The 27,746-nt window shown below is 38.7% G+C and overlaps 1 long non-coding RNA gene across 1 annotated transcript; it reads left to right on the forward strand.

Moving 5' to 3' along the window:
- Window positions 1-963: 963 nt before the first annotated feature.
- LOC119475893 lies at window positions 964-27,382 on the forward strand. Its single transcript, XR_005203907.1, has 3 exons — window positions 964-1,087; window positions 8,451-8,457; window positions 27,370-27,382. It is a non-coding gene; the product is annotated as an uncharacterized LOC119475893 (long non-coding RNA).
- The last annotated feature ends 364 nt before the right edge of the window (window positions 27,383-27,746 follow it).

The raw sequence follows: 27,746 nt of genomic DNA on the forward strand, positions 1-27,746 counted from the left end.
GGTGAGGAGGACAAAGGAGAACGGAGAAGAGGGCAGGAGGCGAACCTAATAGAGCTTCCTGCTAACAAGCCCCATCTCTGGGCTTTAAGTATGATGTCACCACATCTTCTCCTCCTCTTCCAGCAACGCTCACTGCTTGCCTCTGCATAATTCTCATTTTGTTACGCTGTTATGCTGCTTTCTCGCCTTTTCTCCTTTTACGCCAATTTGGATGGGCAGCAGTGAGTTAAAGACTTTTTCCTCTGTCTGCCTCATTTGTGGAGGCGTAGAACAGGACAGGTTCTGGTGTTTGTTTGCATGTTTGCGTGTGTCTTTGTCAGACAGGTGCTTTGTTAAGCTGCTGCCAATCATCATCTGGGTTGTCTTCCCCTCCCGAGGGCCTGAGTTTTTTTTCTTTGCTTCCACGCACCGTTTGTCCGCGAGTGTAACCAAAAAAGCAACAGACAGGTTCAGGAGAGGAGATTACATCTCTAAGTTTTGTTTTCCTTTTAGACATTTTTCATGCGTCCCACGCTGCAGACAGTCAGAGCAGTTTATTAAGGTGGGGTTCCTCATAGCAGCGCTCCGGGCCTGGTAGGTAACAGGTCAAAAAGTTTGCCTCAGGCAGTGTCTACCTTTTAAACAAAGACAAATCTTTTACAGGTGTTTTTACCTAATTTGTCTAAAGGAAGCAAAGTCACATCTCTTGTTCTGTATGTGGGAACTCTTGGTTTGGTTTTATTATAAATACCAGAGTAGCAGAATGGAAAAGAAAGCACCACATTTGTTGCCATGTAAAGACACTTTTAGGCATATAAAAGATGTGCTCCATGTTAAAGTTAAGATGTTAGAATAGGTTTCAGTAATGTTGTCAAATCTCTCATGTAGCAGTCAGCCCTGGATGCTATTTTGTGATTTTTTTTGTGTCAGATATGAATGATAACTGATTGGAATGAACAGTTTGGCTTTGTGATTTGCACGCATAAACGCAATCAATATTTCAGAGGTCGTAGCGGGCTCAATTTTAAAGCTAGAGTGAAGATACTGGTCTCGTATGAAACTACAATACCTAAGGAATCCGTCGGTACCAACTATGTCATACTAGCATGTCGGAAAGGATAAATAATGCTACAAACTTACGCTCAATTTTGGCGAGGAAAAACTGGCATGGCCATTTTCAAAGGGGTCTCTTGACCTCTGACCTCAAGATATGTTAATGAAAATGGGTTCTATGGGTACCCACGAGTCTCTCCTTTACAGACATGCCCACTTTATGATAATCACATGCAGTTTGGGGCAAGTCATAGTCAACTGTTGATAAGAGCATTAAATACTTGACAAATCTCCCTTTAAGGTACATTTTGAACGGATGACAAATGTGTGTCACATCACGAACGTGACAAATATGTTAAAATTTTTATGGCAATCCATTGAGATATTTCAGTCTGGATCAAAGTGGTGGACCGACCAACTGACGCTGCTTGCATGCATGGCAAAATATTCCCAGCATGCACCCCAGCCAGAGGGACACCAAAAATTGGGGGCAAATTCAAATGCAAAACCCCCTTTGACCTCATAAAACCTCTTGAACATGAAGAGCTGCTTAAATTGAGTTGTGTTACCACTTGATCATTCAGGAGATGTCTTGTCAGACATGGAGGGTTAAACTGAGGGCTTGTCTCCTTGTCAATCAAAGCGGCGTGAGACGAACATCTCTGTCAAAAATCAACTCCATCCCCCTCCCTCCGTCCCACCGCGCCGCTGCCGCGCTCTCATTTTGACATCTGTGTTAAACACGGTCTCCAACAAATCCTCCCTCTGCAGGCTTAGAGCAGCTACCTAGGGAAATCACAGCTGTCTGGGTGTGTGATTGTGTGTACGCATGTGTCATACATATCCATGATGCCACTGCTACTCTGACAACATGCGTGTGTATGTCAGCAGCATCCGATATGCTTTGGTGTAACGACTCCTGGGGGTAATTGACAGACTCGGGCTCCCTTGTTTAGGCCGGTCTCAGGGGGGGCAGTTAGGCTGCCTGCGCTCAAAACTGCGGACCTCCACTCATGGAGAATGCATAGAGGGATCTCTGGTGTATCTGCGGATTAGCTGCGTTGTAAAGGGCAAGGGGGCAAATAAGGCCACGGAAGGTGAAGTTATTTGTCATGCTTTAAGTGTGTGTGTTTGTAAGTTTCTACAAACGGCACTGAGCACACCATGTAGAAATAGTATCAGTAATTATGACTGAAAATTTTAAAATTAATAATCAAAAATGTATGACAATTTAGTATCATAGTTGCAGGATGTTTCCTTTCCCATTAGTCAAACTATTTCCTCCTTCTGAACCAGCCCGTTCTTATTCCCAGGACATCAAATACCGACACTTTGTCACGGCCGTCTGCGTTCGATACTGCCACACAAGGCACCCTTCAGCGTCAGTATAAGCAGCCCATTCTCATTCCCAGGGCGTCAAATACCGACACTTTGTCACGGCCGTCGGCGTTCGATACCGCCGGCGCCGCACAAGGCACCTTTTAGCGTTGGTATGAGATGCACCGGGCTTTCCATTAACTACAATGTAAACCCATCCACGGCAATAGTAAGCGCACAGGGAAATTGCTGTGGTGGTGTAGTTTTAATGGTGAGAGGGGAGATAACCTTGCACAGCCGCTGGATTCACAAGATCACGTGAGAATCGCGGTATCAAATGACACATGAAAATCTATCTTGTCAGGCTTCAAGTAATGTGTTTGGACCAGTCAGCGTCCTGTGAGGAGCTACTGCAGCTTCGGTTGTGGCTTAGGTGTGTGAGGCCTGAGACCATAGCGTCAGACGACCCGGAGAGGCGACTGTCCGTTCTAAACAAAAGTTATTTTAAAGTTCCCTTAGTGACGTGCTTTTAAGTGACATTTGTTACGTGATGTTACCCTGTTTTGTACGTATTTAGTTTACATACTTATGTTTAGCACATAACTAAGTGGTTTTGTTACCCAAACCTAACTGTGGACCTTACCGTAAATTTGTTGCGTGGCGTAAAAATGACACACAAAAAGCCTAAAATGCATCCTCATGACAAGCGTAATGGTCTTATAATGTTGTGCTATTTGTACGCCTTTCCATGAGATCAGGTTGCATAAACACAAATTTATAAAACAGGAAAAGAGAATACTAAACAGAGAGTCTACTGTCTGTCCTCTATATCCTCAGTGATGCTTCCCACCCACCGTCAGGCAGTCATGATCCAACCTGCGGCAGCGGCGCTGACTTGGTGGGTCTCTGCCTGCGGTGGCAGCATTAACAAACACTAGCTCTCATCCAGAACATCAAACAGGGCAGGGCCTCCAGGAGGAACCAGGGGAGAGTCTTACGGATGTTGTGTTTAATAATGTTAGAATTAACATTTCATTAGCACTTGTACCCACAATGACTCACTCAACATGGCATTTCTATTTTCCCAACCGTGTATTACTCAATGAGGCATACAGGGCTAATTTATACAGCATTTATTCTATTAGTAGTAGTAATAACAACATAACACAAACACAAAGGATTTTATCTCTGAAGTACGTACTTAGCAGCTGTAAAACAGCCTAAAAGCAGTTTGATATGTGCTTTGTTTTAAAGCAACATCTGCGGCCAAACAGGTGCACTCGTCAAAAAACGGCTGAATAAATGATCACATCAAGGAGAACAAAGGTCAAAGGTTAAAACTATCTAACATGGATATGTCAGACTGATGCAACTCTATAGTAATACTTGCAATTGTGATTTAGTTCATTTTCATGCTGTTTTCAGTTTTGTGTCCCATAAAACCTGCAGTAATAATACTGATAATGCTGTAGTGGTGGAAATTGAATTATCATTATTTGTGGTAGCGGTAGTTTTACTTTCCACTGATACAAGACTGGGTGCAGCCAGGCATCCCGAGGATTTATATCCATATTCTGCATCTCACAATTTACGTCCAATGCAAACATTCGATGCCCATATTCAGGAAGAGGTGTGTCATTTATGTAGCAAGGTACGATGTAAGGATGTGCAGGGCATGTGGTGCATCAGACTTTTATGCAGGAGACAAAAGTTTGCGTCCTGTCACAGACTTGAATTTAACTTTTGATGTTTTATGAACTATACCAATGATCTTTCCCATGCCATGCACACAAATATTGCAGGAAGCAAAAATTGGGAAAAGTGGATGTAAAACCATTTTGTCTGGTGATAGGATTGCAGGGCAGCCAGTGATTTCCTTGGTTCTTAATTTGCACATTTATTAGTGAAGTTCTAAATTCAATCTATTTCAAAAAAGCAAATAAATATGAATTATTTTCAATAGCATTTTAGTTTTTGGATTTTTTTTTCTTATCTGCAGTACCAGAGTACATGACTGGATGTTTTTAAAGTACATACAAAAGAAGAAATAGAGATTTGTTTTTGTGGTGGGAAGCATTTGTATTGTGGGACAGACTTTCTGTGTTTCAGCTCTCATGTAGTGTTGTTATTGTTGGAAGCCTCCGGTGATGTAGCCCACTGGCTATGGCGGTTACAGCTGATAACGCCGTCCGGTGTTGCGGAAGTGTAGCGCCCACCCTCCGGTTCCCCCAAGGTAAACACTGATAGGTCTGTTGCTGTTGTTTTCACTATTAGTGCTGTTAGCACCGTTCCTGCTAGCCGCTGGTTCAGCTGTCGCCATATTGAGAGCCGTGCAGATGCAATGGATATGCTCCCAATCCCGCATTTAGCACCTTTACAAATAAATATATAACACAAAAGCAAATCATTTATAACACGTTCAGTTCAAAACAAGACTGAAAAAGGTACATTACCCAAAAAGAGTTGAAAATTAGATATTTATAATACACCACAATAACTAATATATAGTGTATTTCACTTGCAGTTTGAAACAGTTTGAACATATTGTACTGCATAGTCTTATATATGATGCATCCATTTCTGTAAGCTACAGGCATTGCCGTGGTGATGGAGGTATGTTGTTAGTGTTTGGGCTTTACATTAGATGTGGAGTCACAAAGCTTCCCAGTGAATTGATGCGCAGAAACACTTATTCAGTCTCCCTTTTTCAAGATCAGACCTCACACAGCTCTCTGCTCCCCCTAAAACATGACACCAAACATAACCAAAGAGACACGAGGCGCAATGAACCGTTAATCAAAACAGCAACCGAGCTCACAAAACCTCACCTGACCCGCTGACAGAGAGCAGGAGAGCGACGCATCATCAGCACTTTAATCTAAAGTCGGTATCTCATGCTTCACTGGCTTCCACATCTGCTGCATGCGAGACAAAACTTCTTGGTGATTGCGTGAAATATGGCGTGTTGTCAGTGATGTTAACCAGGCATGATAGATCACACAGGAGGTGTTTATTTTCTCCGTCTGAACCTGGCAGTCACGCCTGGCTTTTACTGAAACTCCTTCAGCAGAACGCGCTCTCATTAGAGAGCTGTGATAAATCGATTATGATCTGACAGCGCAGAAAAGACAAGTGAGTCATCATCTAAAGGGAGATGCTGCAGGTTTCTGATGTGATTGTCTGTGCTTTCATTGTACCGCTTTTGGCAAATCAACCTGTATTTTAGTTTGTTTAATGCAGGTGTGGCAGTGCAGGTAATCCTCTACTTTAAACTCAGACTGGTAGATCTAATCAGTGACGGGGACGGGCTTGGAGGTCTGATTTCCAACACCATGCGTAGCTATACCTACTCAAAGTAATTCACAATAATTTGTGTTTCCAACGAAATCAATTTGTATCTAATTCACGTAATTGTGAACCAGGAAGTATAAAGAGTGACAAACACACAAGAATGCAAACACAACAATATAAAACAACCGTTGAGACTGTTTTCACATCCAAGACATACCTGGTTCCAAACAGGGATGGGCAAAGTTACATTCTTTATTTTCTATTGTATTCATACACAAACAAACATGTAATCTCTTTTGTTAATCTTTGTCATGTGATAGTACACTGTGGCAGTGTGAAACCAAACATGGTGTGTTGGTTTCTGTCTAACCACAAGTGTGTGGGTGTGGTCGCCTCCGCTCCAGATGGCTGTTTGGTTGGTTGGTGTTTTGGTGGCCATTTGGTGGCCTGATTGACGGTTTGGTTTGATGTCTGTTTGTTGGATGCCGGCTGTGTTTCTCTCTGCTTCAGATGACTGTTTGGTGTGATAACAGTTTGGTTGTCAGTTTCCTTGTTTGGGTTGGCATGTTGGCTGATAGAAGTTTTGGTATGTTTTGTATATTTGTTTCCTGGTTGCTCATCTGACTGCTTTTATTTCGTATCCTGTTGAACTGTGATGTTACCATGTCTGCATACCTCAGCAGTTAATTTGGTGAGTTACCACAACCAATAATATTAACGGACAAACTACAAAAATAAGACAGCGATTGTAAAAAAATAAATAAATAAATACAGAAATGTGTTATTGATAACATTTTTAATATTCAGCCACTAGATTCTTCATTCTTCCTCCCCGTTCCATTGCATTTACTTCACAACAAGTTGTAGCCAGGCACTTACCGTCAATCTCAGCCATTTATCCGTTTTTTCCACACTAACTGACGACCCAGAGATACCAATGTCGTTTTACTACTGTGCACAAGCCTTGTTAGAAGTGGAAACCAAACGTCCTATTTCTTCCACAGAGATAAACAAAGCATTAATTTTGGACCCGCCAAAATTTCCTAAATGATTAATTCACAATCAAAATTATTTTTTTTTCAGGAAAAGATATTCTTTTATTCGGCACCTTTCTAAAAATGTATTATTTTTTGAAAATAATCATTAATATTCAAGACCTTTAATACTTAATGACCCTTTTCTTGTGGTGGCTGCACGATTCAAGCTAGAACTGAACTGAATGTTCCCTTTACAAATACACAGTACAGAATCTTTAAAGGTATTTTGGCTTCCTATCACTGCATGAAAAGTGAGATTTTCGTCAGTAAGCGGCACTGTAAATTGCCATGGAAGTTCGGGTTAATGACTCTTCACAGAAAACTCCCGGAAACCGCCGGGAATTGACTTAGAGATTCAATTTCTGGCAGTTTTATAAGCCCAAGAAGCTTGGAAGTTGACCCCCCAGCCTCTTGTCCAGGGGAGGCTGGTGGTGATTTTTAAAATAATTAAGGATATAAAGTTTAATATTCACTCTTAAATTTCCCTTTCAAAGGAAAAAGTAGTCTTATCCGCAGTGTCTGGATCAGCTTGTTCCTAGAATGTCTTGTGCATAATTTTTCACTTTTTTACCCGCCATGTTTTGTATCTTTGGGACCGTTGGGTTTTCCACTAGAAATTTGAAATGAGGTTCTGTGTGTTTAAACAATTTTTGGCTGCCCAACATGAGTTTGTACTGACTGACCCGCCGGGAAGACGCTGCTTGTTAAGCAGTTAAGTTGTTTAATCTGTTGCCCCAAATGAGAGTTTTCTGGCTCAACGATGACCATGAGCAAGAAAACCAAACTCCAAGCGTCAACTTCAACCATGTTTATATCTGTTCTGCTGACCTGTTGGTCTTTGTGCTCGTTGTCTGGTTTACTACTTTGCACAGGGGTTGACTGGCTAGTTGGTTGTTGTTTTGGCTCTTTGGTTAGTTGACTGACGGCATCACCACAGACAACAACACAACTCCCTCCAGGCAACCGCTCCTGCACGAGAACTTTAAAACACAAGCTAGAGTTAGCCCTGGTGATGTGAACCACATCTGGTTATACACAGGAAAATCAAACCATAAGCAGCCAAGCAAAATAAAACACAAACTTGGTAATTTGTAATCTCTGTCGACATACACAGGAGACAGTCAAAGGATCAAGATAATGTTTTATGATCTGGACGCGTATTGGCTTGTTTATCCCGTCCTCCTGAAGACGGAGAGAGAGAGAGAAGGAAAGACAGATGTTGTTTAAAAAGCATAATCCTCGGCTCTGTGATGGGGTATGTGGCTCTGCTGTGTGTCTCAGCTCAGGCAGTAATAATGTATGGCAGCTTCATTGAGGCTCCGCCGCAGACATATTTTTATATGGTTTTATTCTTTGTTGTAGAACTTTATTTACATGTTTGTTTGTGTAGCATTCCTGCTAGAAAAATAACATTGAATGAATAAGACAGAAAGAAAGAAAGCAAGAAACTAGAAACATCTAGAAGATTATTTTATGTAATTCTTGTCTGCATCTTTGATCCGTGTGTATGTGTGTGAGAGAAAGTTATTAGTTTCTTTACACTTATTAATGCTGTAGTAGGCAGTGTATTTCTGGCATCATTGGGCAAAAAATCCATTATAACCTTTCAGCATATTGTAATTCAAGTGTTCTAAGAGATAACTAGACTTCTGCTCCTCATCATGGCTCTGTTTTCAGGCTTTAGAAAATCTAGCCTGTGACGGGACACTTTGACCAATCACAGGTCATTTCATTGAAAGAGCGTTCCTATTGGCTGTGCTCCGGTCATGTGAGTTCGCGAGTGATTGACAGCCGGCTCTCACAGACGGCAACTGGACAGCGGATCAGCTCTTACTGCTTGTTTTCCTCCGGTCTGTGAAATCTTACAGATGCCGTTAGGAGCACTGAAGCACAGAGAGGCACATGATTTTTTTCAGGTTACCTGTTTCATGTACTACTGTCAGGATATAGCGACCGTTTTATAAAAACAACTTTTTTTAATCATATTTGCTCCAATCTCGCCTACTTCAGCTTTAATGTAACTTTAAGATATAAGATATGGTACATTTATTTTTCATAACGTGACCTGTAGTGTAAATTTCTCTTTTTATTTCTGCAGCAACAAGCAACAAAAGTGCAAAAAACACACTGTCAGTAACACATACAACATCGAGTATCTACTGCAAAGAATATTAAGAAATATGAAATGCCTTTGTGTATTTCTCACCAAATGGCGTATGAATGACGCGCCAATTTCTTAAGTCTTTTTGCATGCTATCACAACGCTGGCATGTCATTTCACGCCATGTAGTCTGTACTGACTGCGATGTAAATGCATCCGCGTGAATATGCTACTTTACGAGGTAGTGACATAGAATAAAAGCTCCCCTGACCTCTGACCTCAAGATATGTGAATCATCAAAAAGAGAACCCTGTCCTGTTCATGCCTACATGTTTGTTTTCATTTTTTAGTCAATTGATTCCTAATTGAAAGAGTTTCAACTCTTCTCCATAGCACAGGTGAGTGAAACGTGTTACTCAGCAAAACAGAGAAGAGACTCTCTATCAGTTATGACTGAGACTCATCCCGGTAAGCCTGACTTTCATGGATCATCAGCAGCCTCTTTAGTTGATCCAACATCAGTCATGAAGTTCATGGGTGGGTTGCTGTCAATCGCCACCGTGGAGCTTTAGCTGCTCCCATTAGCACAACAGAAAAGCTAACGCCTTTACCGCAGTCGAGTAAAGGTTGATATGACATGAAGTAGGAGTCACAGTATGGAAAAAATAACTGGGTTAAACACTTCAGTTGTTGTAGCCTTTGAATATCATTTCAAGGCAAAAAATGTTTATTATGCCAACCGTATTTTATGATTACTTTGGCTCAGTTCTCAAATTTAATTTGCAAAACTAATACTACTCCCAAAACTATAGTATGCAAAGATGAAAACAACTGTATAAATGAGATAATACATCATTCATCAACTTTCAGACCATCTTAACATTGTTTATTATATATTATATATTTTATATTATCAAATGATGCTGTCAAACAATAACTTCTTATCAGAAAAATTCAATATCATGTGCAATATTAATTTTTGAATTTGAGTGTACTTATTTTACTACATTTATCTTACTTTTATTGTTATTCTTTTTGGCTGTACTTTGGTGTTACTATTACTTTTTATACACTTTTTATTTTTTATTCTCGTTTCTATTCTTATTTTATTGCATTTTACTTCTAATTTAGTTGACTTATTTTACTAAATTTATATATATTTAATATGGCTTCTTATACACTTTATATTTTTACTCTTGTTTTTTTATTCTTCTGATGTTGTAATTTACTTTTTCTATTTTAGTTTACTTAATTTTTTACTGAAATCTATCTTACTTTTATTGCACTGGTGTTACTGTCTATGCACTTTCTATTTTTTTACTCTTGTTTCTATTATTATTATGTTGATGTAATTTACTTTTCTAATTTAGTTGACTTATTTTACTAAATTTATATATATATATAATATTACTTCTAATAAACTTTATATTTATTACTCTGTTTTTTATTACATTGTAATTTAGAGCAATCTCTGGCAAAATAATTTCCTTTGGGATTAACCAAGTTATTTTATTTTAATAATCCATTCTCATAAAAGAGTACTATGCAATTATTATTTTAGTAAAGATTATGCAGTATGAATATTTAGGGGAAAATGTGCAACTTACACATAAGTATTTGAATTAATGCATAGTAAGAATCCCCCCTAGTAAAGATCATACATTAAAATTACTATCCGATCACACGTACAACTCTCAAAATATTTTTTTCCCACAGTATATCTGCATATACAATATTTAATAATGACAATAGGAAGCAGAGGTCTGCAATCCCTAAAAATCTGAACTATATAATTACACTATTTCTGTATTTGGTGTTTAATGAGCCGGTGTTCTCAAACCTGGCAAAGCTATTGTCAAACATTTCATTGTTGCCATTTAGCAAACCATTCATCCATTAATCTTACTCTTCTCAATCAAGTGTTTGTTCAGACAGAATACAGGATGAAGTTGTGTGTCGTCTGGGTGTTATTTCCTGTCCTATTGTGTGCTGTCATACAGCGAAATGGTGGGAACCGTCGCAAACGCTCGCTCGTCTTTTCACAGGAGTGTTTGTCTGTGTTTCTGTGTGTCTGGCTGGCTGTGGTTTCGCACACAAACTAGTTCCTGCTTGCCTTGCGGCTACATCTGAGATTAGGAGTGTGGGTGTGTGTGAAATCTGTACACGTGTATGTGTGTGGTATGAAGTCTCAAAGCGTCAATCAAATTTATATCCAGAGATCAAAAGAAGGGGATGCCCTTCCCTGTCTTTTAATTATAGCGTTTGTGGTGAAAGAGTCAGGAAACTCTGATGCTAATGTAGCGTACAGTAGCCGCTGTTCCGCTTATCTGGTCAGGTAGACAATACAGGTCCCTCGTGGGAACTGAGTGCTTAATTAATCATTTATATTACAGGGACAGTGTGAGGGAGACTGGGGAGAGCCAAGATTAAGAGACAGAGAGAGAGAGAGCAAAGAAACACTGGTGACTTTTTTTAGTGTGATGGGGCCGCGGGGAGGATAGGGGGCTAAAGGGAGAGAGGGTAGTTGCCACGGTAACGCAGGTATACAGTATATTGTTTAAGGTAGAAAGGAGAGGCTGGAGGCAGACAGGTTAATCCTCACCAGGCAACCAATTACAGCCTTCCATCTCCCATCCTTCCTCCCCCGTATAATCTCACTGACTCACCCTCCCTTCCCTCCTCTCTACCTGACTCTCATCCCAGCCACCATGTCCTCCTCTCCTCTTTCTTCTTCTCCCAGTATTCCAAAAACAAGCACTTTTAGTGGACGTTCACTGACGGTGTGCAATTGCCCGAAATGATTATGTTACAGCTCATTTAGCAGCTGCCGACTGCAGCGTTGTCCCTCAATAAGATAAGATCAAATTAACCTTTATTAATCCCTGGAGGGAAATTCAGGTGTCAAAGCAGCAACATCAGCAAACAGAGTGAAACACAGGAGAGGTAAAGGTATACAAAAATGATAAAAACAATAATAGAGATATAAAAGATACAGAGTGAATGGGTGAACATAGTGTGTGCAGTCCGTCAATAAATAAATGTAGTATGTGCAATAAATAAATGTAATATGTGCATATGTGCAGTCTATAAAGTGGTATATAGGATGTATAGTGTAAAGTGAGTGTAAAGTGCGCCAGTGGTTAGAGTCCAAGATGGTTGCAGATAGTGCATGTTAAAAGGTAGATAGTGCATGTTTAAAGGGAAAACAGTGCATGTTTAAAGGTAGATAGTGCATGTTTAAAAACATGGGGAAATAGGGTCCAGGTTGAAAGATACAGTACGTCCTGTATGAACATATTGCAACTTGACATTAGTTTGCAAAAAAAACTAATTTAAGCGACGTTCCCTGTATTTATTGGAACAAATTAGTAGTACAGACATGTAGATTATAGGAGAGTTAATCTTAAAGTGTCATTGATGTCAAAATGTTTTTGTACAGTAAGCTGGTTAACAAATGTTCTTCTTGTTCAGCGGTTATCATCTTGGACTGACCTCATTTCAGTCGCATCATAAACAATGAGAGGCAGGAGAGGCGACGTCCTGGAGCAGACAAGATAGTTGGTGAAGCTTTGATCTGTGGAGCAGCAGAGTAATATCTAATCCTTTAATGGGTGGATGCTGACGCTCGTCACACTGAGGACCATCTGTCTCGCATGCACGCACGCACGCACACAAGCACGCACACACGTACGCACAGCAGGTTGTGAAATCAGGTCTGAGACAAATGAATGAAAAAGTTGGTGAGTTGTTTATGTATTTTCTCATAAATTTAGTAACAACTGACTTCAACAGTATCATATTTCCTCATGTGGTTAATCTACTAAATCCTACAGTTTATACGTGTTTTTCAGTTAAATCTGAAAGCAACTTTCCATTTTTAATTGCTGTCTATTCTTCGTCCCTCATGTGGATGTCATTTCTTATGTCATTATATCCAGCTACAATGCCAAAACCACACATTTTGGTTCTGGGTTCATGCATTAATGTGTTTTGCCCAACTGTGTTTGCTTTTGCACTGTTTAGACACTTAAAAACAAACCTCTTTATTCTGCAAGTCCCCGTGAAGTGCAGCCAAAAGCAAAACACAGACTCCAAACAGAATAAGCTTTCACTTTATGCAGCGAGAACCAACATCCCCTCAGACCCGTCGCCAGTGGTCACACTCGGGGTTTTATTGTGGCAAATCGCAGTCTTTCTGCCAGGAACTGATGAACGACAAATAACATCTTAAAGGCATTACAAAGATCTGGTCCCGTTAGGACATTACAGTGATCGTTGGAGTTAAAACCTGCAGTGATCATCATGCATGTTAATGATTTGATTTTAATTCAATTAAAGCAATACTCCAGTTATTGCAACTGGCATGCACCTTACTCAAGATTGCTATAGCAGAATTCAGGTTGAATTAAGCATGAATTGATTTTAATATGGGCTGTCAATCGTTGAAAATGTATCTGTTCAAAATATACCTTAAATGGAGATTTGTCAAGTATTTAATACTCTTATCAACATGGTAGTGGGAAAATATGCTGTCTTTATGCAAATGTATGTATATATTTAATATTGGAAATGGATTAACAACACAAAACGATGACAAATATTTTCCTTAAACCCTCACAGGTACTGCATTTAGCATAAAATATATGCTTAAATCATAACATGGCAAAACAGCTGTCAGTGTCAGTGTGCTGACTTGACTATGACTTGCCCCAAAACTGCATGTGATTATCATAAAGTGGGCATGTCTGTAAAGGGGAGACTCGTGGTTACCCATAGAACCCATTTTCATCGACATATCTAGAGGTCAGAGGTCAAGGGACCCCTTTTGAAAATGGGTGCCTTGTGCGGTGGTATCGAACGCTGACGGCCGTGACAAAGCGTCGATATTTGATGCCCTGCAAGAGAACGGACTGCGGTCTGGCTATGCGAGACTAGGAAATAGATCCTAACAAAACCTAGTAAGTTAGAATAAAAGTGAAAAGAGCCGTCCCTCCTTAAGGACTGTCTGCTGATGTTGTTGCAGACCTGCTGTGCAGCCCCAATTAGGCCCCTGCTCCTGGGGTGAGAGTACCAAAGGGAGGCCCTCGCCCTGGAGACATCCTCCCTCCTCTCTCCTCCCTCCTCCCCCCCCTCACTGCCTAAATCCCTGTGCAGGGATTAAAGATGGCTGCAGAAAAAGATGATTCACAAAGCTTCTTGTCCTTTTTTGTTCTTGTGTGAGAGACTAGGTGTAGGGGTAGTGGAGGAGGTACTGTAGGTGTGCATATCTGCTGACGTACTGCTTTAAAAACTTCCCTTCCTGTCTGCTTACCTGCTGATGTGTATGTGCGCATGTTACTGCCAGAAGGAGGTATTAATGCACAATGGGTTGGAGGCACTAAAATCGCAGCCCACTGCACTGAAGTAATTTGTCCTTCCTGTCTTGTACCACAGCGCAGCGTACACACAGTGTGTTTCTGAAATGGCCTGAGTGACGCCGATGTTTGGACACATTTCACTGTAAAACAGTCAGTCCATTCATAGAGCTGCCCTCATCACACATCCAGGATTAAGTAGCTTCCATCTCCCACCATTTATTCCTACACAGCTCCGTAGGCGGAGGATGACACTGACACCTCCGGGGTCAGGACTTTAAAGGGCTCAGCCGCCCTGTAAGGCTCTTTAGCATCGCAGCGTCTAACAGCCACAAAATGATTACAGGCGCTGTGAAAGGAGGGAAGATGAAAAATAGAGTGGTCCGACTGTGTGGTTAGAATATAAAATGTTAATGCGCTTGTAAGGTCTGAAAAAAATCCTTTACTCAAAGGTGCAACATTTAAGATCTGGCCAGAATTTTCGTTTTGATGTTCTGCCAAATACGTTAATGTATTGTGCTGCACTGATATCTAACCTGCACGGTCCGGCCCGTACTTTCTTATAATACCACTTGTTCCTCAAGAGGCGATAGTGAGTCACTGTAGCGCCAGTCTACCCTCAGTCCAGAGAACGAAGAAGTAGAGCTGGCCCGAGGGCTTGTCAATAATACCCCGATGGTCCATGTGCATTTTATAGCTTGTTTATTGGATTAAATACAACGTGGCAGAAACGAGAAACCCTCGCCTTGTCATCCCCGCCGCCGGGAGTAGAGCGTGCGGCAGCTTTGGGAGACAAACCCCCAGATAGCAGTTAGCTAAAATTCAGCAAGTGCAAACCCCAGCACTAAGGGTCTGATCACGTGGGACTCCTCCGACTCCCCACGAGATCAGCGAACTTTCTGTTGTAAAATGCAGTAATAGCTGAATCCAGAGTTATTTCCCTTCCTTCGTTCATGTGGATGAGATCCAGAATGCGGCTGGACCGCAGGCTGGGAGGCGGAGTTAAAGGAAACGCTACTGCGCCTGCTCTGTGGTCCCAATGGATGCGGAAGATTGCCGGATGATCCGGGTACTTTGTCACTCGGCAGTCGAGCCATTTTGGCTTCACGCGCCACTGAGCAGCTCTCATAGGAATGAACAGGAGCCTGCCTCCGACACTGTATCCAGTTCTCTTTATACATCCATGAATTCGACGCCAGACCAATTTGCTATATCTTTACAAACATAGTTAAAACGTAGCTTATAAAGCGTCCAAAAGTTGCTCAAAAAATCTGACTTTAAAATGAGTCACTTCCTCTTGTCTCACCCTTGTTTCGTAGAAATCTTTACTGACAGTGTGTGTGCACTTTTATTCTGATCTTGATTCGTGTAGAAAATGTAACAACAATGTATATTTATTCAGGTGAATCTCATCACAGTCCTGTTTTTAGATATGAAACTGAAGGCTTTTCTCTCCCCTTCAAATGTTATATAAATACATCTCCTCTCTCTCTTGGTTTCAATCAACTCTTCCCCTGCTCTCAGCCTCTTTGTATTGGCACTCTGTTGGAGCAGACTCAAGACATGAAACACACATTGACGCTTGTTAGGCACTGGCAGAAAAAAGAAAGAAAAAAACTGAGGTAGCAAAGGGAGGAAAGGAAGAAAAAAACATCCCCGAGGTAGCTTGTAAATTGTGCTGGAATGCCGACAGAACCAATCGTATGGCAGGAGACGGAGCCAGGTTGGGAGGGGCGTGCGTATACAGCGATGATGATGCTAATGCAGCCAATTAGAGCTGGGCCGGCCACGCTCCGTTTTCCCCCCTCCGCAATGTCAATGGCAACATTTATCCCCCAATAAAACAGACATGATCTCAGGAGCCCGGGCCCTGCCAGGGCTTTCCGTTCCTGCAAATTTCAGTTGATTGTACAGTGCTGTGCCTGGAAGCACTTCGAGGGATGATTGCTGAGCTTGTGTTACATGTTTAAAGGGAGATTCCACATGCTTTTTTCTCTGTTTTCTCTCTGCAAGTTGGACTTTTTGACTGAAATATTAAGACTTAAACACGGGGTGTTCTCTCCGATTCCTGACACATAAAGAAAGATAAAGTAGATCGACACACATACAGAGCACAGAGCCACTCAGGCTGCAGGATTTAACCTCCTGAGGCTGAAACAGGAAAGACACAACAACCTAAAACAATTAACAACAATGGACTGAAATCAGGAATCTAAATCTCTAAGTGCCATCAGACGAGTTTAGGTGGTTATTGTTGCTGTCGGGCGGAAATGTCAAATATCCAAGCTCTCTCTTTAAAGTAAATCTTTGTTTTCGGCTTGAACATTATGCGTTCGGCTTTTGGTTGGTTTGGTTTGAATATTTAGTCAAGAGTGACGGAGTTTACTCGAACGATAGAGGCGCATATAAACCTCCAATTTAACAACAAATCACTAACAGCTTTAAGCTACTTATTAAAGCATTACGGAAACAACATCTCTACAAATAAGAGGTACATATTATTTCCCATAGCTTGGTTCAGAAATGGAGGCTGAGCATGAAATGCATAAAGCAAAAATACAACAGAATAGACACGAATAGAGCAGAATATGGTGATATTGTTTCATGTTTTCAGGTAATTCAATAAATAAATAGTCTATATGAAATAACCACATGGTAAAACCTATTTCTGAATACTCCTGTTTAAATTAAATACTTGACAAATGAAAAGTACAGAGTATTTTCTCATTTTAAGAACTGAAAATAACAGTTTTATGTGAATTTATAGAGAAATAAAAGAAATAAATACAGGCCTAGCTTATATCACGATAGAAATGATATAGAAAAACATATACGACAGACATTTTTATATCATTTTGACGATATATATCGTCTTATTTCCCAGCCACAGAGCAGAATAGAAAACGCTATATTTTGTCTTTCATATTTATAAGTTTGTGATTAATTGCAATTACATAATTGATCATCATTGTTTTATATTGTGGAAGACATAGTTCAGATATCACTTTGAAAATGTATTTTTTGGTCAACAAATTTACTATAATTTGTCTTTTGTGGCTTGAAATCCACACAAGCTTAGTGTTTTTCAGAGCGTCTTTCTGTACGTAGAAATATGTTTGTGAAGGTTCTCAGTCATCCAAGTCATGGATGTACGTAAAAGTTAAAATAAACACACCGAGTCCTGCGCAATGAATGAGTCCAGAAGCTTAAATACCTGTAATAATAATATATATGTAATAATATCACATCAGTCAGTTCCATCAACAGCTGCAGATGAGTTCTGACTGATTTGAGTCTTTGTTTTGCAGCTGATGCATCGCAGCGGGGAGACGTGGAGTTACTGTATGTGTGCTGGACACAATCTATTTCCTCAAGTTTAGTGTATTAGTGTAGGAATCCCTTTTCTTTCACTCAGCCGGCTTATGTGGACAGAGAATTTGGAAAAAGGGACACTTTAAAATCCACTTATTGATTTGTTTTCTGCAGGAAACAGGATCACAAGTGCATATACTGTACATTTCTTGTATGGGTGTCTCATGAAGCTGCACAGTTAATCAAACCTTCATAAAGGACTTCCCTGTTAATTGGCAGTTTAACTAGACCTGAAAATATCACAAACATATTGGGCTCTAAAGCTATTCTATCTCTGTTGTCAGAGGTGTCTAAAGGTTAGGATATTATCCAGCAGTGGCCTCGTTGCTGCCTGCCTGCTCCGTACTAGCAGGACAGTGTGGAAATGTTTCAGCTAATCTTGTTGATGCATCTAAAGACCATTATGTTGTGATCCGCATGACAATGGTCCCTTAAGCCCCACGAAGCCTGTTGAATTAGCAACTTAGTAGCTGCGTTTGTCTGAGTAGTTAGTGTTATGTTCTGGATGAGGTGTATGCGCGCGTGTGGACACTGTAGATAAACTTCTGTTTTCTCTGCAGTGCATCATTTGCATATTAATGCAGGTCGCCTGCATGTGTCTATGTGAACCAACATTGTGTCACTTTTGAAATAGTGTTTTCTGAATTTGAATCTAAATTGAAATGCAGATGCAATGTGTTTACCTTGCAAAATGCAAGATTACACAACAGTATGCTTTCATTATTACAGCTTTCTTCACAGCCTCTTTTGTGTATAAACTGTAGGAGTTTTAGCTTCAATGTAAAATTTAAAAGCTTAAACCTACAAAGTAAAATGTTTATGCTGCAGACCTGATCTCATGGGAATTTCATACTAAATAAATAAAAATAACCCTAGGGCTGGGCAACATATCGATATTATATCAATATCAAGATATGAGGCTATATATTGTCTTTGCTTTTGGATATTGTAATATGTCATAAGTGTTGTCTTTTCCTGGTTTTAAAGTTATGTAATTTTCTGAATTTACCAGACTGTTTTAGCTGTCCTATTATTTCCATTTACCTACTTAGTCATTATATGTATACCAGATAGGTGTGGTGGCAATTTTGTTGTTTTTGGCAAAAACAGGGAATTGTAGTATTATTAAGAAAAACTAGGCCCTCACTGTCATTTAGATATGATATATAAAGGTGTAGTTTCACAGATGGTCGTGAGAATACATTTATTGTAACTTAAAGGTCTCATATTGTAAAAAGTTAAATTTTCATGTCTTTTATATTATAAAACAGGTTTAAATGTTATGTAAACAAAGTATCGAAACACTCAATCCATAGAGAAATACACACAGCCCGTGTTTAGAAACTGTGCCTTTGAAACAAACTGTCAGGCTTTCTGTACATTAGTGATGTCACAGTGAAGTGTATTGGTGCCTTCAAATGGTGTCGTGTTTACCGTGTTCACGAGAGGAGTCCATATGAACGCCCCCCTCTTGTGGTATTCACAACCTCGTAAGTGGAAAGTTTCTGAAAGCTCTGAGTTCAGGAGTTGTGACGTGTTTGTTGACGTTGTTAGATATGGCGGAGGCTATGGAAGTTAATAATTTGGTGCATTATAAGTTAATACGTATATTGTAATTTTAGTCATATATTGTTTTTCTTCGTAATTTTATAATATGTCTGAGGAAAATGTTGATATTCCCAAGGGCCTCGTCTTGTTCCTCTTCCATCATGCCTTTGCATTTACTGCATTATGTTTCCCATTTGCTAGCTTGCTAAATTGTTATCTTCTGTAGCTTCTAGATGCCGACAGTAACGTTAATATTGCCGTTGCTTAGCAGTGGTGTTCTCACGACTCAACCACTTGAACGCCAAGCATATTGTGTACACGATTTCCCATGTTGTAAACACAAGCTCGCAAGTTTCATTTAAAGGCACCAAAAGTGACATCAGCTGACAGGAAGTAGTCATGAACCAAAGCTGTTGCCTAGCAACGCAATTCCGTTGCAGTTCAGTTAAAATGCACTAAAATGGAGCGTTTCAGACAGAGGGTGAAGACAGGCATGTTCAGGCAGACGGTATGAGGAAAATAAACATATTTTTTAACATTAAAGCATGTAAACATGCTCTGGTAGAAACACAAAATAAAAGCATGAACCTGAAAATGAGAATAATATGGGACCTTTAATATTTTACCATCACACTTCCTGTTAACAACAGCGTTCTCCAGACCTCTTCCTCACCAACACACTATGCTTTTATTTTCTTTTGCATGTGCTCCATGAATACAGGGATCCCCACCTCTCCCGTGTCATTAGCAGCGCCACTTAGCAGCTCTGTTATCTGCCTGAGACAATGCTTCATCACTGGATTAGACTGTAATTGGCTGCATTAGCTGCCTGCCTTCCCTCTGGCTCTGCAGCAGCTGTGATCTCAAAGAGTCACACACACACAGAGGGCTTTTCCACGCCACCGACAGCCTGCAGGTAGGAATGGAAAGAAGTTTTGGAAACTTCAGATAAACAATACAATCCTAGACTTTCTTGCATTTGCACCGCTGTGGTTGCTTTTCTCAGATATTACGTCTGTATGGGCATAGGAAGGACTGAAATGGGACAAAAGGCGGATAACGAGGCATGATTAGGGCCCCAGGGGCCTCCAGAACCAACTGAACATGTGACTTTTCTTTGGTTCCTGCATTATAATGTATCTATTCATATATTTGTGTCCACTTTAAGTATTTAAAGAAACATTCCCTCTTTTCGTATAGTGCTCCGTTGTGCCCCTAAATCCCCCAAAATGCTCTCAAAGCTCTGGAGAACTCAACAGGATTTTGGCGCACTGCAAAAAATCTTGCATACGGCCCCAAAAATGCTCGAGCTGCTCGTTTATGTGCCGCTGTTTTGAAGCTGTGAAGTGATTTTTTATACCCTCACATAAAAAAGGTGAACAAGTTCAAATGCACAAACAAACATCTTCATGTAAAACCTCTTCACACATATTTCTTTTCTCCCCAGATGGACAAACACATCTGCTAATCTCTCAGCAGATCTCTCTGAAATCTCATTAAGACTATCTGGCTGAATTGGATTAATTTATAATTGCTGCTTTAATTGATAACTCATTAAACAATATAAAAGGATCCAGAGTGAGGCTTTAATGCAGTAAAAGTTTCAGCTTGGCTCAGCCAAGGCCTTATGTAAGGCCCTGCAGGGCTGACCCCACATCTGCTGCACAAGCCTCCCTATCGAGGCCAGGCACGGCTTTAATGTGTGTGAGTGTGTGTGTGTGTGTGTGTGTGTGTGGTGGTGAGTGTGTGTGTGTGTGTGAGAGGGAGGGAGGGGGGGGGGGTTATGCCTCTGCTGGCCCAGAGAACAGCCTTTATAAGACAGTAAGGACTCTATTATAAAGCGCTCTGTCTGCCTGTTTGGAGGTAACACGGTGTGTTCTCGCTGTAGGAGGCTTCATCATCAATTTAAACTCCATATTACATCATTTAAATTCTTCTTTTTTATTTGTCTGTTGTTTATTTTCTTTCTTGTGATTGCACTGTAAAGCATTTTGTGGAACCCTTGAGTTTAGAGATGTGTTTTAACAGCACATTATCTCCCATAAAATCATGTTTCCCAGCAATTATCACCACTAAGTGATCCACACGTTGTCTACATATTTAGAAAAAGCCTGAACGATAAAAGGTTCAACTAGCTGGATTAGTTTATTTTTATAAATATTTATTTTTATTTTATTCATTTTTTTAAAATGACTTAAAGTCAGAAATGAACAATGGACAAAAGAAAAGTAGATACAGGTGACAAAAAAATATATAAACAGTACCAACAATATTTATTTAATTAATTCATACATTTTTACGGAATTGTAGAAAAATGTAATATCTTCAAATGATTCATTATATTTTTTTAATTTATTTATTAAATATTTATTTATTTCAAAATATTAATATATATGCAAAATATTGAAAAAAAAGTTCATAATTGGAAAAAAATGTATTATGGGCCTAATGACTTTATTACACCTCAGTTTTAATTTTTAATTAATTACATTTTTAATAGATTTTTGAACAAATAAAAAACATGATTTCATACGGAGACATATTTGTCACTGATCTTGTTCACGTTAAATGATATATTTCAAGAAACAGCATGAGCAGACGTTTAATGTTTCTAATCATCACAACACACGTCCACGATTTAGAGCCACAGCAGAGTCATTTTGGCAGAATAATATTAGATATTAAAGGCATCAGTTAAGATGCTAAATTCAGATGTCGACATCCGTACGAGGAGCCAGATATTAAAGCAGTCACACACACACACACACACACACACACACACACACACACACACACACACACACACACACATTCAGGGATGATTCATGTCTGTTAGGCATCCTCAGCTGGAGACAGTGGTCTAAAGGCTGGAAATTGATCCATGTCCATCAGATCAGGTGACGTTTGCTGCCTCTTCTGGCTCCTGTTAGATGATCACTTCTGATATGTTTCATTCTTTTTCATCTTCTGCCTTTTTTTGGCCTCATGTTGTCCCACCATAATCTCTCCCCTCTTCTTCCTGTGAGAACCAAAAACAAGAAAGGTTTCATCTTGTATTTCATTTGATTCCTTGGCACTTTTCTGCTATTTGTATATTGTTTTTCTACTTTTTGGGTCATTTCTTTTTACACCAGAAAGCATCAGGATGTGTGTGTTTATGCTCTTTGATGTCAACCAAGGTGATCTGTATTTTCTTGCTTCTGTTAAAGAAACAAGAAGTTGGTGTTGCTTAAAATATATATTTTTTAATATCTTAGGATATGTAATGGCAAAATCAAAGTGTAGCTTATTTCAAGTGCAATGAGAATAATTGCAATCCTTTTCAAATAGGTGGACAGTTAGTTGTTGTTTTTTTTTGATACTGTTGTATTTCTGGATGTTTTCTGATCTCTGGAGGCTGAGAAGCAGCAGTAGTTTGGTTTTAAGTAACATCAGGAATATTTGTCTCTAAGAGGCTCAAGTGTGGAACAATGAGGAGGGTAAGTCCCCTTCCTCAGGGGGCACGAATAAAACACTCCCCCAAAACACACACACACACACACTTTTAAGAAGACCTCTTATTTTATATATTTTTTCTTTCATGGTGAATATTTAGTTTCATTTCTTTAATATATATAATATAATAATAATAATAATATTAATTATTATATTATTAATATTATATATTATTATATTATATTATTAATTAATTTAAAAATGTCGTCTTCTAAATGCATTTTTAAATATTCTCCAACTTCTTTTGACTGCATTATTAAATATATTTCAGATACTTTTCTATCTATAAAATAGCTTACACTGATTATTTTTTTAATCACATGCACATTATTATTATTATTATTATTATTATTATTATTACTATTAATAATTATTATTCAATGTGAATATTATTCAATTATTTTTAATATTATTCAATTATGATAAACCACTATAAATAAACATCTCTAGACATTTTATTTATTTTTTTATTTTTTGGCTGATCGACTTTTTACAGTTCAGTTGTTTCTGTTCGTGATTTAATATCACATTAATTTTGCTTTCTAGATTTGAAAACGGTTTAAATCAAACGTAAATAATAAAATAATAATAGTAATATTCCGTTTTAGATAATAAATTGGGCCTATAATGAAACCTGAATGTGTCGAGTTTCCCTTTCTTTGTCCGTTTTTTAAACTTTAATTCCGCTTTGATCCTTTTTCATCCTCTGACTTAGTTTAAATGTGTTTTTAACACTCAGATCTTCTCTGGTTGAATAGAAAGAGTCTCCTCTGAGAGTCAAAGCTTCGTTTTAAGCCTCTCGGCCTTTTAACAGAATTATTAACAAGCGGGATGTAAATGAATTTCTGATTTCACTTTGGAGCTTTTTAAATTAAACCAATTTTTTTTTTTTTTATTTACTTAAAGCATATTAGTTTGTAAGGTTTTTCAATTCTCTACGAAGTCGCTTGCGGTGTTTTTACGATATTAAAATGCATGACGACGCGAATGAAGCGTCGTTTTCAGCTTTCATATAGAGGCTTATTACAATTACTCTGTGAAGAATTTCCCAGTAAAATAACAGTAAAGAAACTGGCAGCAGGGTTGCCTTTATGTTACTGTAAAATGAACATTATTATACTGTCGCTTTGTACTGTTAATGAAAAATACAGTTTGAACTGTTTTCTTTTTTTTATTAATTTCACAGTATTTTACAGTTAATTTACTGTTTAAAGATACATTATATAGCTGTTTTTCACCTTTCTTTTATCTTACTGATTTGTTTTAATGCACTATTTAGGTTGTATTTTTTACATTTTAATAAACATTATTTTTTGCCTAGATGAATAGACTTAGCAGGTTACAGACATAGGAATAGTCACACTAAATACAATTAAAGCACTTGTTAGGAAAAAGGCTATAATAGACTTGTTGACACTTTTCCCAAAATGTCTGTCTATAGCTGAGTACAGAATGTAAACCATAACAACATGTGAGTGAAGAACAGTAAAGCTAATTCACTGATTTTACAATCATGTACAATGTACAAGCCTCACATGTGCAGATCAGATCCCAGTTTTAAATAAATACTGCATGAAACTGTTACTGATGATACTTTAGACAGTTGTGTAAAGTGCTGTTTTTTAAGAATGCATTATAGTTCAGTTAAAAAACGTCCTATGAGTGTAATTTAACAGGTTTTCTTTTGTATTAACAGTAAAGCACTGTTTTTAGCAATAACAGGTTAATACTGTTGAAATCCTGCTGTAAATTAACAGCAATTGTTTACAGTGTATTAGTCTCAAATAAAACTTTTTTTTTTATTCTAAAAGGAATTAAGGAGTTAAAATTAGTTTAATTAAACTACATGCATTGCTGGCTAGAATACAGTTATTTTATCATACTGTAAATATAAGTTTCACCTTTTGCATTGAACTGATTAATTATTCATGAGAAGTTAAGATAGGAAATAATCAGATGGTGCAGGAGACACCTGACTTCATCATATTCTTCCTCTTTCCACAAACAGAGCCAAGTCTTTTTCTTTTTCCTCTAAAAAAGGGCGGTAAATTCTTCTCCCCTCCTTCATTTTTTTTAAACCAAAACTGGTCTGTTTTTGATTGAGGCCTAAAGGTCAGCTGTGCAGTTTTTCTTTTAAAGCATCTCTGACTCCAGCTTTGTGGCCAAAAGCTAACAATAAAGCCCTAAAACTCCCCTTGAAATAACTGGAGACTTTTTTTTATCAAGCCTCTGAACACCCTTTTTCCTTCAGAGGGCTTAAGTGCTTTCATGTCTGTAATAACTTTGTATACAGTGTCTGTATACACACTAAGCTACAACAAGGTGATAATAAAGCGGCAGCTAACTGCTCATGGTGCGGCTAAAGCCCCAGCAGAATTAGCACTGGCCCCTTGCTCTACGTTTCATAACAGCATGTCAATAGGTTTTGATTTAGCATCGCTGTGGTCAGTTTAATCACAAAACCAGACAATTTTAATCAAATTCCTCGACTTGTAGGAGTAAAAGTTGTGCAGCAGCCTCACTGCAGTGGAGCACGGTGGGATTTCACTGTCATCGAGGAGGAAAAAGAGCTCTGATTGATGCAGGAGAATTTATTTCTTTTAAATTTAGTCTCAGTTTACGGCAACATAACCTTAAGGTTCTTTTTGTTGTCCAGTCTGCAATTGAACTGCTTGAATTTTTAAGCTCTAAAAAAAAGGGTAATATACTCCCTGACTTAGAATATTTGTCATCAACCATTTAGGCCAATAATCTTGAATTTAAGAGATGGAGATGCAGGACAGAATCTCTTTCACAGCTTTATTGAAGCTATATTTTTAACGCATTTTCCAGATGTTTCTGTTCCCTCACAGCCAAAAGCTGATCTTGCAAACAAAGATGCAGTCGTTAATAACTACAAAACTCAAAGACAACTTCCTCCTGAGTCATATTTCTTCAACGTATCTGTTCCCACAGGAGCTGGAAGTCTCCTCTTTGGGTTCAGAGCCCCCGCTGACTGCAGCTGATCCAGTCCTCAACAGCCTGGTGAGTCAGCCTGCCTTAAAAATACACTAATTATTCTGGTTTTCAGTGAGTTTTTTTAAGTGCTGTGATGGTCTATCTATTATTTCTATAAGTAAAAAATGAAATACATCAATAATAAGCACTAAAACTAACCAGCAGAGATTTATTAATGCAAATATTTAACTTCATCAAAGCTCAAAACAAAATTTTCTCTCTCAAAAACAAAAACCTAAAGGCCGATTGACCTTGTTCCTCCCACGCTGCCGTCCACCAGCAGCTCGTTTGAACCTCCCTCACTGATTTGACCTGATACGGCTGCAGCAGGGATCCCTCTCCTCCGGGCCTCAATGGCCTGAGCAAGTGCTTTTCATCAGGCCTCAAGTGCTCTTCATGCATGAGTATCGTTGATAACATGAAGCTCACACACACACACAGGAGCGTGTGAATGTGTTGTCTCCTTTAGGGTTTGACATATTTGTTTTGACTAAATGTCACAGTGACGGCTCGTGTTCAGCTCAAGAAGATTAAAACCTTCTATTAGATTTTTATTCCCCTGCATCTTTAATTCATTCTTTTAATCATTCAGTGACAATTGAGTACGGTAATTTAATATGTGTCTCTTAAAGATAATTTAATTATTCTGTTTTTTTATAATGGTCTGCATGCTATTTCTGAAGCTCTTCTATCCCGCCAATAAGCACAATCCAACCTCAAAAAACTTTTAATTTTGTGGCTTTTGACTTTAAAATGTTTAAAAAACATCAGCCTCCATCAGTCTGATTATAACAGCCACAATGCTGCATGCTGTTAGTACACACACTTAATTAAATTGCATGAGAAATTACATATTTATACAGTACAAACACATTGATTTAACAATATTATACAGTCTTATAGTCTTCCACACTGTTTTTTATCAGTTATTATTTTCAGTATTTTTCCCTTTCATCCACCTTTAGGGAGTTTACAGTCAGAGTTTAAAAGGCAGCTGTTGTGAGAAATTAAGGATCTTGTGTACGGGATATTGTAGATGGGAAGCCTTGTGCTCAGTTCTCAGTCTTTTGTTGTGTAAGCTTATATATAGATTTTTTTTCTCCACATGTCAAATTGCTTACTTACTTACTTACTGGTAAAAAATAAGCACAATATAATAGGGATTTATGTCAATTATGCAGTGTTTTTATAATATTGGCCCCTAAACAAACTTTATGTACTAAATATAAATAAAATATAATGTAAAAGCAGCATGTGTGCAACTCAAGAAGAAAAATAAATATTATTTTCAGGATTCATGCTTCACATTTTTCCTTATATTCTTCATTAAAAGAACAATCATGAACTTCATGAAAACAAAAGAGTCACTCCACCACCAAAATTGAAAAGATAAAAACACTATAAAAACAAAAAAAACATTTCAGATGTTTCTTACAATATTTAAACATGAAAAATGTCATATTTAGGCACATGTACGTATAGTTTTCTAAAAATTATAAGAAATCACAAAATAAAATAACTTTTTATCGCATGATGAATTCACATATATGTTGCATGAAAAAGCTAAACTTCCAATTAACAGTAAACCGTTAAATGTAGTGTAAGTTTACGCTATTAATGTTTTTGATGCAGCGGTAATGCTTATGAATACAACAGTAGACCTACAATTTAGTAAATTCTGATGACATTTCAACAAAGGAAATGTCACTCTTTGAAATACGCAGTGTATAAGCAAATAGTCGTGATTTATAAGGACACCAAAATGACAGATTGGGCCTTTAGGGGTGATTTTCTCTCTGCAGCTCTGAAAACAGTTGAATCAGAGAAGAGGTGAAATCTCCTATCTGCCTGCTGTTAGTCATGCAGAGGCCTCCCGTCCTCTGGTAGACACGGAGGCACTTTCTCAGGGCTGCAGCTCGGCTCTGCTGTTCCGTGATAATGATAAGGCCTTAAATCCCTCTGTAGATTTGACCTTTGTCCCCGCCCCCCTTTATTTTTAAACTGTCTTGTGCGTTTCAAGAGTTGCGATCTGGCCGGTGCTGGGAGGATTAGGTGTATGTTTGGGCAGAGGTGACTCCAGGAGCCCCCCTCTATTTGGCTTGGCAGCCCCGCAACCACCACACAGCTGCCGGCAAAACCCCGCTTGATCTACCAGATACCCAAAATCATTATGTGGTGTTTGTTATGGAGGGGGAGAAAAAG

This window comes from Sebastes umbrosus, chromosome 17 (assembly GCF_015220745.1).
Source record: "Sebastes umbrosus isolate fSebUmb1 chromosome 17, fSebUmb1.pri, whole genome shotgun sequence".
In the NCBI taxonomy this organism is placed as follows: Eukaryota; Metazoa; Chordata; class Actinopteri; order Perciformes; family Sebastidae; genus Sebastes; species Sebastes umbrosus.